Below are 16174 nucleotides of genomic sequence, written 5' to 3'. Positions count from 1 at the left end.
TGGCCAGATACGTTCATGAAAACTAAATAGTGGCAGCAGCCTGCTATGTTTCCAATGAATCTCATTAATTAATATGCTTGAGAGATTCTTTTGTTCTTTTAATTTGTAGAAGATAAAATGACAGACTGTTTCCTCTGCCAGAGGAAATGTGACAAGTATGACCTGTTCTAAAGGTTGTTGACTTGCAGTTTCTCAGGCACTTTTGCCATACATTTATTTAGGAACCTGTGTGACCACTTGGGTATGGAATTAGGTGATTTTGTCACCTATCTACAGTTTGAATTATGTTTTTCTCTTTACACTTCTATGTAAAACAGTGCTGAGGTCGGCTCTTTGATAGTTTGCCAAGTTTCTGATGTTCTTGCTCTGAATAAATCTCAGAGAAAATATCTCCTTCCTACAGTCATTTTAAAAAAAACATAAATGTACTAGGAAATAAAATTGTGATTTGAGAAATTTGCTTAAATTCTGTCTACAAACTAGATGACATGTTCTATTTAAAACCAAAAAATTCTCATTTTAATAAAACATGAGACACTGATTGTTCACAGGTCAAGACTTCCCCACATAGTTGCTAATGTTAGCATCAGTTAGGTACTGAAATCTGCTGGGATCTTGGAGAGAAACCATCACCAGTGTGAACCCTGAGAAAATGCTGAATTACACCACTGCTGACTCTCAGCTGTCTAGTGGTTTGGCCCAAACTCAGCTCCAGTAGTAAAAGATAAATCCCTGTGGGATTACAACTACATAATGCACAGTTGAGTTGATTTTGATATTTTTAGTTAGAGTAGAACACGTTTGTCATGTTATCTGACACTGATCTAAATCTGCACTGATTTCTTGTGATTTTTTTAATCAATATTAAATGCACGCATTTCAAACCTATCAGATAGAAGATAATATGCCAAATGAAAAACATAAAACTTATTTCTTATTCAATGTTTGCTGGAAAACATACCAAGCCCAAGCAGTTTATCCTTCCTTAAACACCACATTTCTCTGCTAGGTTTACTAGTGGGACTGTAATTCATCACAAGTAAAAAATATGAGAGTAAAGATAGATAATTTGAGAAGTAAAGGGCTCACCTTGAACCCTACAGCCGCTCTTCCAAGAGAGCAGAATTTATTTTTCCCTGACAAGGTGATTCTGAAGGATTGCCTTTTTGAATGAGAATATAACCAAGTGGAATAGTGTAGGCTTAGGAACACCATGTTATTGTTACATGTGATTGTAAATAACCTGCCAGAAAACACTTTCTCCAAAAAGCCCCATTAATAAAGATGGATTGGGTTCAACTCAGTGTCTCGGTGTTCATTGAATGAGGTTCCTGTATTTGATGGTCTTTTAAAAGACACATCTCTTTCACTGCTTTACCACCATATTTGCCATCAAATTGATTTTCCTATTTCATCTATCAGAGACAGAAAAAGCATAACTTCATTTGCTTTTAGATAGTTGGCAAACTTGTTCTTCAGAACAATAAATATTTTTCTCTACTCTGCTAAGAACAAGATGCTGCAAGTCCTTTTGACTGATTTAATTTTTGTATTTTTCAAGAGGGAGAATGTGCTTAGTGACAGTTAAGGACAGCTTGAAAAAAGGATACTTTATTTTTTTACACATGAATAGTGAAGCTCTCTTGTGCTGAGAAAGAAAAAAGCGCTCTTTATTACAACTACAGTCTACATTACTTAACAAAGAAAGGCTAAAAGATGCTTTTTTTTGTAGACTTGAAATAATTATGTCTAAGAGATGTTTATTTATCTGAATAAACCCTGAGTTATTAAACTCTGCTTGGGTAAAGAAAGAGATTGCAGGGAAAGGTGTTGGAGTCAAGGAATGGCAGCACCACAGATATGACGAATATAGTGTCAGTGAAACACCAATACAAGAAGAGGGCAGCACAAGGCTAAATGTGCAAGTAAGTGAGAGTGGAGCCCAGGCAATGAAGAGGAGCAGAGCTATCAAAAATATTTACTTGATAAAAACACAAGTAGAGATACAGAACATCAGAAAAGCCCTGTCTCATACCATAATCCAGTGTTCTGTTAATTAACCAGCCTTCTCAGATCCTTGTTCTGTTGACAACATTCCTATCCATCACATTTGGTATTAAGACATTTTTAATTTTAAAGAGCAGGGAGAGAATTTCTAGGTAATGTACCTTATTAGGAAAAATACAGAAATCTCAACTCTTTATATTGATAATTTCAGTTATAGTTTTATAGTTTTGTGAGGGGGAAAATATGGGAACATTTAGTCTGTTTTAGATACTCACTGCCTTGCAGACTGACACTTCCCCTTTCCTGCTATCAGGATGACTTACATGTGAATAGGATGCAAAAATAGAGGGGGAAAACCTAAATATAATTTAGGTTTTAGTTGTTAGAGACTTGAGTGGGATCATGTTTTTCTAACCAATACACATCATATGTATGAACGCAAAATTATGTTTAGTGCTATCTAACCTCATACACTGAAGAGGTATCTGTTGCTTATTAGCACAACTGATGTTTCAATTCTGAATGTTCATCAGCTGCCTGTAAATTAGGATACTATCTGGAAGATGCAGGTTTGGTCAGTTTGATTTGGGGCTTTTTAGCACAATGTATGGATTATTCTATCTTTGTTAAAGGAAGCAGTTAAAAATACAATCTCTACAAACTGGACAGATTGTTAATATTTGCAACTATTCTTATTTTCTGGGAGTTACATTACATGACCTTCATATTTATCTGCTCAGTGAAACAAGTTCCCTTAAAACCATCTGCAGTAATACAACAGATTTCTTCTGGATTTTTTTCCCACTGAAACCTCCTAGGCCTTCAGTTAGCTTGCTAGTGTCTTGCTTATGGAAGAAGTATCAGAAATATGAAACTTACATGCAAATTATCATTATCTATATCAACACCAGCCTTGACATGGAGTTTAGATATGTGTTCTTCTGAAATGTCAATGCCTGTTTTAGGAGATCAGCTGTATTTTGAAGTCCAAAACAAAACCCAGTGTCCATGGTTTTGGGAAAAGCTTCCTGGGAGGTCCTGGGTAACCCCAGGGTAAATGGAGCACTGTGTGCACTCCCAGAGCCCAGTGCTGAAAACAGAGATGTTGCAGGCTGTATAACAATGCCACCAGGTGATGGCATAAAATGTAGGGTTTGCTGCTACGGGAATTTAGTGCAACAATTATTTGCAGGTCAGCTCTGTTGTAAAGTATCATTTTCCTCCCAAGGCTAGTGTTTGGAAATCTTCAGACAAAATGAACAGATTTCTGCTCTAAGTTACATCATAAATACAATGCCTGTGTCTGGGGGCATTTATTGATCTTTTTGGGAAGAAGGGAGGAGGAAAGGAGGAACAGATTGCTTTTGTGGTTCTTTGCAATTTTTCTGGGTATCAGGAGGCATGTTTTGGTTATGGCAGAAGGATCCATCTCTTTTAACTTGCCTACTTCTAAAAAGCACAGATGAAAGAAGAATCAGGACAGTGTTCTAACAAATGTCTAATGTTATTTTTGTGACACCCAAAGGCATGCAGGATAATTGTTTTAATTGTTACAATGGCAGTTTGAATTTAGGTTATTCATAGAATGATAGAATGTTAAGAGTTGAAAAGGACTTTAAAGATCATCTAACCCTCACCTCCCACCACTGAGGTTGCTCAAGACCTTATGCAAACCCAAAACTGCCAGGAATGAGGCATCCACAACCTCCCTGGGCAGCCTATTCCAGTACTTCACCACCCTCACAATTTCTTCCTAATATCTAAATTTCTCCTCTTTCAATTTGTACCTTGTTGCTCCTTGTCCCGTCGCTTTAGTTCCTGATGAGGAATCCCTCTCCAGCTCACCTGTAAGCCTTCTTCAGGTACTGGAAGGTGCTCTGAGGTCTCCTTGCAACCTTCTTTTCTCCAGGTTAAGCAGTCCCAGCTTTCCCAGGCTGTCATCTTCAAGGCCCAACTTGCTCCAACAGTTCTCTCTTATGTTGGGAACACCAGAACTGTATGCAGCACACCAGGTGTGGTCTCACAAGAGCAGAGGGGCAGAATCACCCCCTTTGACTTGCTGGCCATGCTCCTTTTGATGCAGCCCAGGATTTTGTTGGCTTTTTGGGCTATGAGGCCATACTGCCAGCTCACATTGAGGTTTCCATCCTTCATCACCCCCGAGTCTTTCTTCATAGGGCTGCTCTCAATCACATCTCTGCCTAATCTGTGGGTGTGCCTGGGATTGGGATTGCTGTGACCCTGGTGTAGAACCTTGCTCTTCACTTTGTGGAACTTCATGAGGTTTGCACAGCCTCACCTCTAAAGTCTGTCCAGGTCTCTGTGTGGCATCCCTTCCTTCAGTGTGCTGACCACACCACACAGCTTGGTGCCACCTGCAGATCCATGCTGTCCACACACATGTTGAACAGTTCAGCATCGATTAATGCTATTTGAGGGCAGATTTGATTCATGTGTGATATCTGTGATGATCCTGCTAGAGTAATTTATGTAGAGAAGTGCCTAGGAATGTGATTCTATCCTAGTGGGGAAATTCATATCAACGAAAGAAGGCATTTGCAACTCTGAGGAGCTTTACAGACAACTAGTGTCAGTTGCTTGTTAACACTGTAGGCATATAAGCACAATAAACCTATTCTCATGTAGCCTACCATCACAGCAAGAGAAAATTGAATAAACAGAGTCCCTTGCAGTATATTCAGGTAGCACTGATCAAAGTCATGCAAAACGATTAAGGATTTGAAATAATTTATTATTTAACTGTATTCAAGTTTGTTAATAAAAACAGGATCTTAGGTTAAAGTGTAATCAGATTGCTTGAAGCGAGCTGCCCCCAAAGCATTTCCCACTCAGGGAAATGCTGGAAGGTGCTAAGTTAATGTATGATGGGGGAACCATTTACCAGTTTAATACTTGTATTCATTCCCTCTACCAGAGCTTGTTTTGTCCTGGGGCACAAGGATATAGAAGAAACATAAATGCATCCCACTCTTGGAAATTACTTTTCTTGTTTAGGTGAGGGAGGGAAGATGATGTTTGCCCCTCCCTCCCTCTCTCCCTCCCTCTCTCTTTGAAATCACAGCAAACAGGTAATGCAGAATTAGGGTGTCTTGAGGTTTATGAGAGCCCTTACCTTACATGCCATCATGCCATTCTTATATTTTCTGTGATTTTGGAGTGAATCCTTCTTCACTTGAAGAAGTAGGATTGTATATAAAATAAGTACATTATAAAACTTACTTCTCTTAGTAAAAAAAAACTTAGTAGAAGGGTGCTTTGAAGACAGCTGCAATATTTATTTGCTGGTGGGTAGAGGGTTTAAACGCACTTTTTTCTTGTTGTATTAAAGTGACCTATAAAAAGACTGGTTTTGGTCTGTTTAGCCTGTAATCCAACGAACTGTTGTAATACTGCTGCCGTCAATACTACAGGAACAGGTTCAGCCCAAAGTATTCGATGATTCGATGCAGATGATTTCTGTTCATCGCGTTGTTTTATCCTGGGTTTTGTTTCACTGATGCCAGCAGAATCAAGCAATTGCCATCACCTTTCTAAGCAGAACCCCACCAGAAAGGCTGTTGAAATCAAAGAGATTAATTAGTTTCTTAAGAAATCAAGAATCTTTCTTCCAGTTATGTAATGCACTAAATTTTGTATTGAAGTATATACAAATTCCTGTTCAAGTGAACTGAACTGTTCCCATGGAATTCAAATTCAGTCACTGTTACTGTGGGCTAAATTAAATGGGTAGCTCTCCTCTGTTTTATGAGTGCTGATCCTCTTTGTTTTCATATGCTGATAATACCAGCAGGTAAATTAGTTTCTTTGCAAGGCAGATTATTTGCTCTGCTGTCTTATAACATTCCTTGTTCCTGATTCCAGCTCGTATTTCTGGCCTGTGAACAACTCTACAAATATGTGAGGGCAGGCTGTCCTAACCAGACAAGTGAAATTTCCTGGTGAGGGGCAGTGCTGGCAGATGATAGTTTTCACCAGCTGGAAATGCTAGCAGAAATCACCAGAATTGAAAGAAACTTCAACAGATTCCAGGGTTGCAGACATGCTCTGAATACAGACCACATTAGTTTCTTCATAATAAATTATGTATGGAAACAGTCAAGTTATTAGTGTTTCTTAATGGCTAGTGATTTAGGAGTTTTTCAAATGCAGCAGATATTTATATGCTGCCATCATTCGGAGGTAAGAGAGGTTAGTGCATTGCTCATCCCACAGGGAAATTAGCTGTTACCCAGTTAACCACTTCCAAAGCATCAATGCCTACAAATCTGATTATCCAATTAGATTAAATGCCTTCCATTTAGCTCTGTAAAATTTATGAATTCAGATAATTTAAAAACAACAAGCAAGCTTCACAAAAATTGGGGGCAGAGACAAAAATGTACAATTCTTTACATACAATATAAATATGATCTGCCCTACTATGATCAGGGGTGAATGCTAGATGAAGGTATGAATCTGCACAAACTGTCAGTGTTCATAAAGTTGACTCTGAGTTTGCTTCATCAAAGCTTTAAGCAGAGTGTGCACAATGCCATTCAGGAGGCTATAGGGAGTAATGGAGAAATTGGCTTCACCTGCATAAAGGGGCTATGTTAGGAATTACAGTGATTCTAATACAAGTATGGAATTATATTGGCAGCAAAATGAGTCTGGCAGCTTCTTCTCTTCCAGGCAGGATGTGTGTGTGCATAGTGCACTGCCCAAGCAGAGCGCTGCGTGGGACAAAAGTTGTTTGTTTGTTCCCCCACTTCCTGTCACAACAGACTCACACCAAAAGTAGAACTGTAAGTTACCCCCACTGAATTCACAGCTTCAATCCAAGAACTGGAATTCCTTCTAAACTTGAATTGCTAACTTAATTGGGAATATTTAATTCAGCTTTCTTCAACTATTTACCACTGTTGGGCCCGAATGGTGTCCACATCTGCTGTCCACATTTGTACCCTACATGATAATGTTTTTTAAAAAAATGGGTGCTTTTTAGTAATTGTTTAGTTTGTGTGTTGTTTTTTCTTTGAAACAGCTGAACAACACTCAGGAAAGAATTCAGTGAAACTACTTTGCAGGACTGAAGCTAACTAGGAAAGGAGCCTTTTTTGCTGTTTGCGGAGCTAAAATGTCCTTCTTGGAGACTACTCACCTCTTTTCAAACAAAAACATGCAGTGAGAGCACCATGTGGGAATTTCTAATAACTTTGTGGATCAGGACCTGATCACTGAAGTAAAACTTCTTGAGGCACAAAGGGGAGTGGAAATTATGTTCTGGGTGGTGCATGAAGTAATCATAGCAGCAAAGGAAATAAACCTCTTCTCTGCAGGTCTGTCTTGCACATGGTTGCTCAGCTGTTGTGGTTTCACAATCATCCACCCCAAACCATTGTAGACATCTGTCCTGTGCCTTTGTGAAATCAAATCTAAGAGTTCTTAACTTCTGCTGTGACATTAATGTGGCAGCAAAATACTTTTTCAAGATATGTGTAGTAATTCTGTTACAGCTACTGCTCTCGACTGCCAGTATGAAAGCACAACTAGGGAGACATGAGCTCTGTGTCTATTGTGTAAATAGATGATGTGACTTCTATAGCAGTGATAACACAAATAATTTGTGTTCTTATTTATCTAGACAGGAGATATAATGTAGAAAAGTGGCTCATTTAAAAAAAATACAGAAATACTTCTGTATCTTCTGCTCTCAAACCTTATAAGATTTTAATTAAGAACGGAAACTTACCTCCAAACATTTTATTAATGAACACATAATAAATTAGCTACTTCCCTCATCATGTCAAGTATTTCAAATGTTAGACACTTACTAAAATTTGATAGTGAGGGTGCCCCAACATTGTAAAAGGCCATTATTTATTTTTTGAGTTAAAAATTTTGACTGATTCAAGCTAATTATAAGATTACTTTATTAAGCAATGACAGCATCTTTAATGAACATGGTGTCTCTTCCCAATACCTATCTCATTTAGCAGTTTATGAGTAATACAAAGTGGTCAAACTCTTAATTACTGTGACACTTGGGAGCCCCACTAGTGAGCCTCCAGTGCCTGGAGCATTACAAACAGGACCAGAGAGCCACATTGTCCCTTCTTCAGCCTCAGATTTCTCATCTGAGAGGCTGCATGGAAGGCATGGAGATAAACAGCACAGGGGGAGGGTGATTGTGCCCACGGTGGGCTTGAGCTGGCCCTGTGGGAGCTGGACCCAGCTCAGGAGGCTGCTCTGAAGACACCTGCCTGCAGATACCTGGGTTTGTGTATAAAGTGACAAACTGAGCCAAGGGGATCCAGCACAGGTGTTAAGGTATAAATGGATCCTGTACAGAATTGTGAGTCTTCTGCTCCCACAACAGCCTTTGCCTCCCTGCACAAAGCTTTGTTGTAGCAGATGAACTTACCAAATCTGCCTGCCTGTGAGGCAAGTAGGAAACGCAGCTCTTTTTTTTTTTCTTTTGTAGCAAGCTGAATAAGATCTTTAGTTGGTCTGTGAGCCATTAGACAAGCTTTAGCTGATGTTTTTGATGTCCTGAAGTTGTGGATGTTCATGACTTCCTACAGTTTGTTTATTATTTATCTAATGTTTTGTGCTTCACAAAAGCGTATTTAAAGAATTTGCTGTAAGTTTTATGTTTTATACAGCAGTTTATGTTTTATATGAGGTGATCTTATTGGTTCAGCCAGAGGAATATATATGGAAAATGTTACAAATCTGTCCTTCATTGTGAAAAGATGAACAGCAACTACCTTACAAACTCATATATTATAACCATGCATGCTCTCGAGAACAACTCTTTTCATTTTAAATATTAAAATTGCAGGATCTATATAATCTTTTGTGTGTAATAATAACTCAGTGTTATGATATTTTAAATTTACTGAAGTACTCACTCCTTAAGAGGTCAAATGTTTTTCAGTGATTCTGCAGAGAATATAAGCAGCTTCCCAACTGAGCACTGAATGTTACATTTTAAAATAAAAATTTTAAAAAAGAAAAGAATATATTTAAACTAATAGGAAAAGTCATGTTACACTTATTTGAACTAATATTCTGCAATTATGCTAGTAAGAGCTCATTGAATTAACAGGGGGATATCCAGGTTTTCCACTCTGGTCACTAGCCCAGAACTAATTTAGGCTGGTGGCACTGGGCAGGATCTGTGCCTCTGAAATGAACTGGTGATATGGGAATGGTTTCTGCTGTTCAAATGTGTCATAAACCACTGTACCAATGGGCTGCTGTAGTAGCAGCTGTGGCATCAAGTCTGAACGGTGGAGAAACATAAGGTAAACATTAGCAAGTAAACAGTCTCACCCATGAAGAGGACTCTCCAGAGTGGTGTTTAACCTAATTGGTAGGAAGGCACTGAGAATGTGCTCAGGCTGCAGCAGGGCAGTCTGTCTGTCATGTTAATTAAGCAGGGACTCCAGTCTGCAGTGCTCCAGTTTAACATACCATTGTTGCCTTTAAAATCTGCTGCAGGTCATGGAGAACAGGTACCAAACCAGCTGTGTGTAACACAAGGAAGCATTTTGCTTACTCATGCCACCAAAACCTGCAGTTCAACCTCAAGGTTGCCTAACTTGTGCTTGTACCTTGGAGGGCTATCAGGAGCAATGAAACCAGCCCAAACTGGGACCATTTAAGCACCTTGAAAACAGGCCAAAAGTCAACACAATATGCCTTTTTATTTCCTTTTGCTAAATATTCAGTTGCTGTATGGTTAATGGCAAAGTAGCTATGAGTTTATGACTGCATGGTATGTTGATTTAGAAGACATGCATCATTTAGAATGTGTGTAGGGATTCAGGGACAAACTGCTTCCACCTTCAAACTGATTATATGAAGTGAAAGGTTGCTGAGGACTTTGTTTTGGTATTTTTTTGGGTTTTTTGTGAACCATCCAGCCTGGATGAAGCGGGAACAAGACCCATCCAGGCTAGTACAGAGCACGCTGCTGGCGCCTGTGGAGCAGAGGGAGTGAGCTCTGCCTCAAAGCCCTTAGAGCAGTCACTTCCAAAGGATGGGGCATGTGCATGTTCACCGATAAATGTGTCTTCTCAGCACCCACCATATTTTGCTGTGGTTTTATTCTACCCCCAGGGCACATAGCTGGGCCTTCAGGGTTCAGATATATATTTAAATGGCTACAAGATCTGCAGATGTGACAGACTGGAAGTTTATGAGACACAAAATGAGATGAGGAGGGATCAGGAAATTCTATGCATACAAAAAGAGATGAATAATGGTAGGATGATTTAAAAGAAAAGAAAACGTTAGTTATGTATGTGTTTACAGAAACCACAAAGACTCGAAGCTCCTGTGAAAGTGCACAGAACTCTGCCACACAGTCTGAAAATATTTTTAACCTTATTAACCTTAACAAAAATAGCACACAAACATATCAGGGTTTTTTTTTGGTGGGGGGTGTTTTTGGTCGATTGGTTGGTTTGGTTTGTGGAAGTATTTTTGGGGGGTTTTGTAATTTTTTTTTTTTTTTTGCGTGAGTGATTCCTTGCTGGATATTTTAGTCCTACTTTTCTCTTTGAGTTTGTGTTCCAAATGAGATCATTCCTGTTAGCCTATGGAGTTCATGTAGGACAGGCAATTGCAGTGGTGAACCGTGGAAACAACTTGCGTGGTGACTGCTTCTTCCTGGAATAGCATTTTAAAGGGCACAATGTGCTCACCAAGCTTACTTCTTGACATATGATGTGGATAACTTTCTCAGACATAGGTCAGGCACAAATCCTCCCATTTGACATGGCACAGCCCCCAAATAGCATTAAAGTCACGCCTGCAAATACAATGAAGTCAATTTGCTAACTAAAATTGCTAAGGACATCTATCAACTAGATTGAATTAATCAGATCATTGCCAGAGTAGCAGAGAATAGAATTGTTCCTTGATGAGAGTTCTGGGCCTCCAGTTACACAACCAAAATGGCACTTTTCCACAAAGATGTCTTCAGATGGCATTTGCACGCCTACATCCCTAGCACTGCCTGGTTTCACTCATTTCTTAGCAGGGCTGTATGAATTGTGTGTCAAGCACAGATTTGGCAGTTCCAGTATGTTTTTGGGAGAGTTTATAAATACAGTGTTGTGCCTAAAATACAATGTTGTGACAGAGCTTTTCTTTTGCTAAGTAAGTTTGTTTTACCCTGTTAATCATTCAATTTTATATGAGATGTTAGCTGTATAATAATTCAGAGGAAGAAATCATACTATAGTCTATTTTAAATGAATGTATGCCTTAGGTTTCTCAAAATATAGTACATAATTTGTCATTACCTTTTGTCTTTCAATATCTGTACACAATAGTAGTACTTTAAAATATAAATTTAGTTACTGGTAATAATGATATGGCTTTAGAATGTCATAGTTTCACTATATAGAACTGGATGTTGGTGGTGTTAATTTTTGACAGAGGAAAACATATTAGAGAAAATCAGGAAAAAACCTGACTTGATTTGAGTTGGGAGGTTTTATTTAGGTTGTTGTGTGGGTTTTTTTATTGTTCATTGATATGTCTTCTCTTGCATTCATAGACTAGGTTGATTTTGAGCTTTCAGAGGACTGGTGAGTATTTTAGTACTACCTGTTAAAGCAAGTGTAGGATTTTCTTTAGGAAATAATATTGGCAAAAGTAACAAGCTCTGAAAGAAGAAAATAAAAACCAAAATTTGACCCCAAAAAAATCCATGCAGCTGGTTTGGTCTCTCTGAGAAGGTGGCTGTTTGAGGATTTGTCTCCAATAGCCTGCTTTTATCTCCCAGGAGATGGGAAGGGGAGGAGAGAGACCTGTGACAATTGGATAAGGGAAGGTTTACATGTGACCTCTGATGCAAAGGCATGAGAGCAGCACTGTGTGCAGCTGCTTAGGTTGCAGCAGGATCTGCTTGTCATCCATGTCAAGGGCAGCCTGGCTGTTTCCAAACTATTTTGCATCCCTTCATTTCACTTTTCAGTGCTCTCATTTCTGGAAGACTGTATTAGCTTGAACAGAGATGCGCTCAGCTCTCTCTGACTTAGCTGAGAGAGGGCTGATGAAGCCATGCATGCTGAGAAAATTGGAGCAAAACAGTGATTCTGGGAGGCCTTGTAGAGCAAAGAAAATCCCATTGAATTTAACACACTCTGCAGAGCCATCTGTATGCCCATGTTACTCAGTTCATATTGTGCTTGTGAGCTGCCTTGGTTGTGCAGAATGGTCGCCCTGGGTAACTCAAGTGGTTGGGTTGTCCCCACATCCTGGAAGCAACAAAAACAGCATTGCCCTTGAGTTAATGAACTGTGCTGCCTCCTCTGTGAATTTTTTTCCCAGGCAATTTCAGATATAGTGGAAGCTAATGGATATGTTGACTTTTATTCTCCCTGGATAAATGGAGAATGAATTAAAGTTGTTGGGTTTTTGTTTGTTTTTTGTTTTCAGATAAGATAGAAGGGGATATTGAAAGGATCACCTTACTTAAGCAATAAGGTTTTATCACGAGCAGGATTGCCCTGGGCTGTAGTTTCTTTAGTCTTGTAATCTCAGTCCATTGAAGTATTCAGCTGCACTGTTATGACAGCCATTCAGTTTATGAGCTGCCACTGCCTAGATACAAGATCTGATGTACCCTATAGATCAAAGCTTTGATTGATGCAGTCATTGACACCATCTCTTGTTAAGATTTCTTCACGTCTACATGGTCCATCCAGACCAGCAAGTTTGGGATCTTTTCAGTTAACCTGTGTGAGCCTGTGTCTGTGTCAGCCCTGGGCAGGGGAGAGAGCTGAACTGATTCCTGTGCAGTACTGAGATTGTGACTCCTTTTGGCTGTCATCTGGGACTTGCCCTGCAATGTAAGTATCACTCATTCAGCTCTGTCCTCTCCCCGGTACCAGGATGTTTTGAAGTCAAGCCCATTGCCATGCTTCACATGAACTGGTGTCCGCCAATTCTGTGTGTGACAGATTCTGCATTGTTTCTTTGAAGTATTTTTTAAAAAAATTTAAATTGTTTCTTTGAAGTATTTTATAAATAAAACAAAGGGCTTCCCATTTATATAGTTAAAGTGCATGAAGTAAAAATTGCAGCAACCTTGAAGGGTTCCCATTTATGTAAAGTTCATGGGTAAAGAATGTCTGTAGTACCATTGCCTGGATGTCCCATGTGCCAGGACTAGGTGAGTGCAGCACTAGTACTGTGACATCTGTTACCACAAAAAGTTTGTTTAGAATTGAATACCATTCCTTAACAAGGAAAATTGCTTATTACTTATTTAAGAATGGAAGAGTTGAGCATGAGCTTTTCTGTTCTTACCTTGTTTTCTACATGGTTACAAAAGGTTAATTACAAGATATCTTGTAATGAAAGCTTATCTTACCTTCCTGAACTTAGGCATATAGCTTGTAATATTAGTAGGTGTGGTTGAGGCGTCATAAGGAATATGGAAGAAAATCCCCAATTTTTGAGAGAGACATAAACAAAATTATTGACAGGAAGAGCAAAGAAAAAAGGTGGAAGAGATGAATAGGAAACTGAGTAGACCTTATACTCCAGGGGGCCAGAATGCTGCTGATAAACTGAAGCTACTGTTAGAATACTGTTAGAATACATTTTTTGGTATTCTTAACAAAATAAAAACATAAATGGGTTTTCTTTTTCTGTATGCAAATACACAATGTAATTCTTTAAAAGTCCTATCTGTAAGGTCAAAATTATAAAGACAGTTCCTTAATTAAATATGAAGTTTATACTAGAGTTTATATGAATCTGTGATGCTTCTGGAGGCGTTGAGGAGTTGGCCAGTTCTGACAGAGACAGAAGGCCTCTCGGTCTCTTTGAAAGTTCATGTAGATCAGGGAGATTCCTGGGGACTGGAAATGAACAAATGCACACCCATCTTTGGAGAGAGGACCTAGACCAGTCAGGCTCCCCTCAGCAGCAGCAGCAGCCACATGCAGGCCCCAGATGCTGAGGCATGACTGTGTACACCCAGCTGGGGCTACCAAGGGCGGTGCCTGGGAAACTGAATGCATCCTCTGGCAAGGGGACTGGACCACTGAATGAAGGGACAGCAGTGGATGCTTTGGAGTCACTTCCAGAGGCTACTCCTGATCTAAATTAGACTAGAGAAGACTCTCTAGAGATAGCTGGGTGTAGGGATCCCTATCTGGTCAGAGTGACCCCAAGAAGAGTTTAAAAGTCTCTTTTCCCAGCCTGGCACTTAGAGAAGGAGTCAGGGCTATTCATTTTTTGGTCTCAACATTGTTTATTGTATCTTATCTATAAAAAATTTTCTCCTGCCCTGCCGAGGTCCATCCAGCAGGACAGTTCCAGGCACTCTGCCTACCCCCAGGGCAGTGTTATGTCTTTATACTACAAATTATGTATACAATGTTTACAATTACTTTTCAATACCTATTACCTATGTTAGACAGTGAGCTTCTGCTCTAAACCAATCTAAAAGTGCCAACATCACAGCAGAAGACGGAGACCAAGAAGAAGGAGAAAGGCTGGATACACCCAGTTCCCTCCATCTTGCCTCCTGAACCTCCATACCAAACACCCTAAAATCTACTTTTCCACCCCGTGATAACTTCACTAATATTCTGCCTAAACTGTTGTGGCTTGTTGATCTTCACATACAAGGTTGGTAATTTGTTCCATGGGTCATAATCAAAACCACAGGTGTTTTGGGCTCTGTGCCAGGGCTTCTGATCTCCCTGGAAGGAGTCCTGGCTGTCCTGGACAGCCAGAGGGATGTTCTGGGTTTCCACAGGTGGGGTTCTTTTTTGAGGATAAAATACTAAGCAAGCAAACAGGAATCAAATTGACCAACTCATTCAAGGCAATGGGAGCTGAGCAAATGGGATATATGCAGCATTTAAGTGTTGGCCAGTGAGTCCCCTGACATTTCTTACATATTAATTCAGGCTGAGTCTGAAGTGTACAAGATATAATTTAAACACTAAATCTTCGGGGTTCTTCCTACCTAATCAAATAAGAATCAGAAATACATATGGAAGAAAATATTTTGGTCTATTTATAATGCAATTAGTCTAGACAGCTGGTTATAAAAGGAGTATTTTCCTGCCTTTTTTTTTCCTTAACTGAAGAAAAACTTCCACCCTATAAACAAAGGAAATAGGATAGCACCTGTGTAATCCATGCCTCTGATACCCCAATGTCTGTAAATGGTATTGGAGTGTAAGTAGGAAACAGATTTTGCCATTTAACACAGGGCTAAATATGAGTGTAGCATGCTAACTGGGTGCACATACAGGGTATGCAGTCTTGTTTGGAAAAAAAAGAAAACTTGTATTTCTTTAATAGACTCTTAAATTTTAAAATATGCCAGAAATGATCTATTACTTTCTGGAGTCAACTTTGCCATTATTCAGATGAGATATGCAAGTACTATACAGAGCCTTCAGAGCAGATTTGGGGGGATTTTAGGCACACAGACAACATGTTAGGCCTCTACAGAGGAATGAATATTTTCTGTTCTCTTCACAACTTCAGGCTGAAATCCTGAACCCAGAAAAATGGATAGAAAAATTTTGTTGATTTCAGGAAAATAGGATTTCAACTTTAGAGTTTCATCTTGTGCCTATCAAAGTGAATGAGTAATGCCATTGATTAGGGTGAGATCAACAATGAGTCATAAACCCTCTATAGTCACTAATGGTAAAATATAGATTATATCCTTTTAGGACCTTCTAGGATCTTTTTCATGTGAACTTCAAAGAAGTAATGATAAATGTCTAGATAAGTAACCTTGGTAACTTCTGAAGAGAACCGTTTTCTGCCCTCGTGAAAGTCTATGGCAGATAACACAGATTTATTACTAAGCAGAATGTATATTTTGGGGGGCTGTTTGTTGAATTCTTTTGTTGTTTTTTTTCTTCTTTATTCTTTTTTTTTTAATGAGGCAGCAGATGTTTACTAAAGACTAATTAGAAGAAATTTGTCAGCATTTGTGGATTTGCTCCTTTCATGATTCAGGCGATAAGCCTGCTTTGTTCTTTCTCTTTTCCTCTCCCTCTTTAATGAAGTGTTTCTTAATAACTACTGATTGAAATCTTCTGCACCCATATTTGATGACAGTCAATTTGGGACAGAAAGCCCTCATTACTGAATCTGTTTCTGTCAC

At 39.1% G+C, this 16174-nt stretch overlaps 1 protein-coding gene and 1 long non-coding RNA gene across 11 annotated transcripts in view; one reads left to right on the top strand and one right to left on the bottom strand.

Moving 5' to 3' along the window:
- The window catches only part of OXR1 (oxidation resistance 1), a 262270-nt gene that overhangs the window by 142285 nt on the left and 103811 nt on the right, over positions 1 to 16174 (top strand). The gene's annotated exons all lie outside the window — the stretch shown is intronic.
- The window catches only part of LOC141731096 (uncharacterized), a 42663-nt gene continuing 31173 nt past the window's right edge, over positions 4685 to 16174 (bottom strand). The window contains exon 6 of the long non-coding RNA XR_012583011.1: positions 4685 to 5582. This is a non-coding gene — a long non-coding RNA (uncharacterized LOC141731096). The remainder of the gene's footprint in view (positions 5583 to 16174) is intronic.

This window comes from Zonotrichia albicollis, chromosome 1 (assembly GCF_047830755.1).
Source record: "Zonotrichia albicollis isolate bZonAlb1 chromosome 1, bZonAlb1.hap1, whole genome shotgun sequence".
Classification (NCBI taxonomy): domain Eukaryota; kingdom Metazoa; phylum Chordata; class Aves; order Passeriformes; family Passerellidae; genus Zonotrichia; species Zonotrichia albicollis.
The sequence above is the reverse complement of the archived record's forward strand: the minus strand, read 5'-3'. Positions and strand labels throughout refer to the sequence as shown.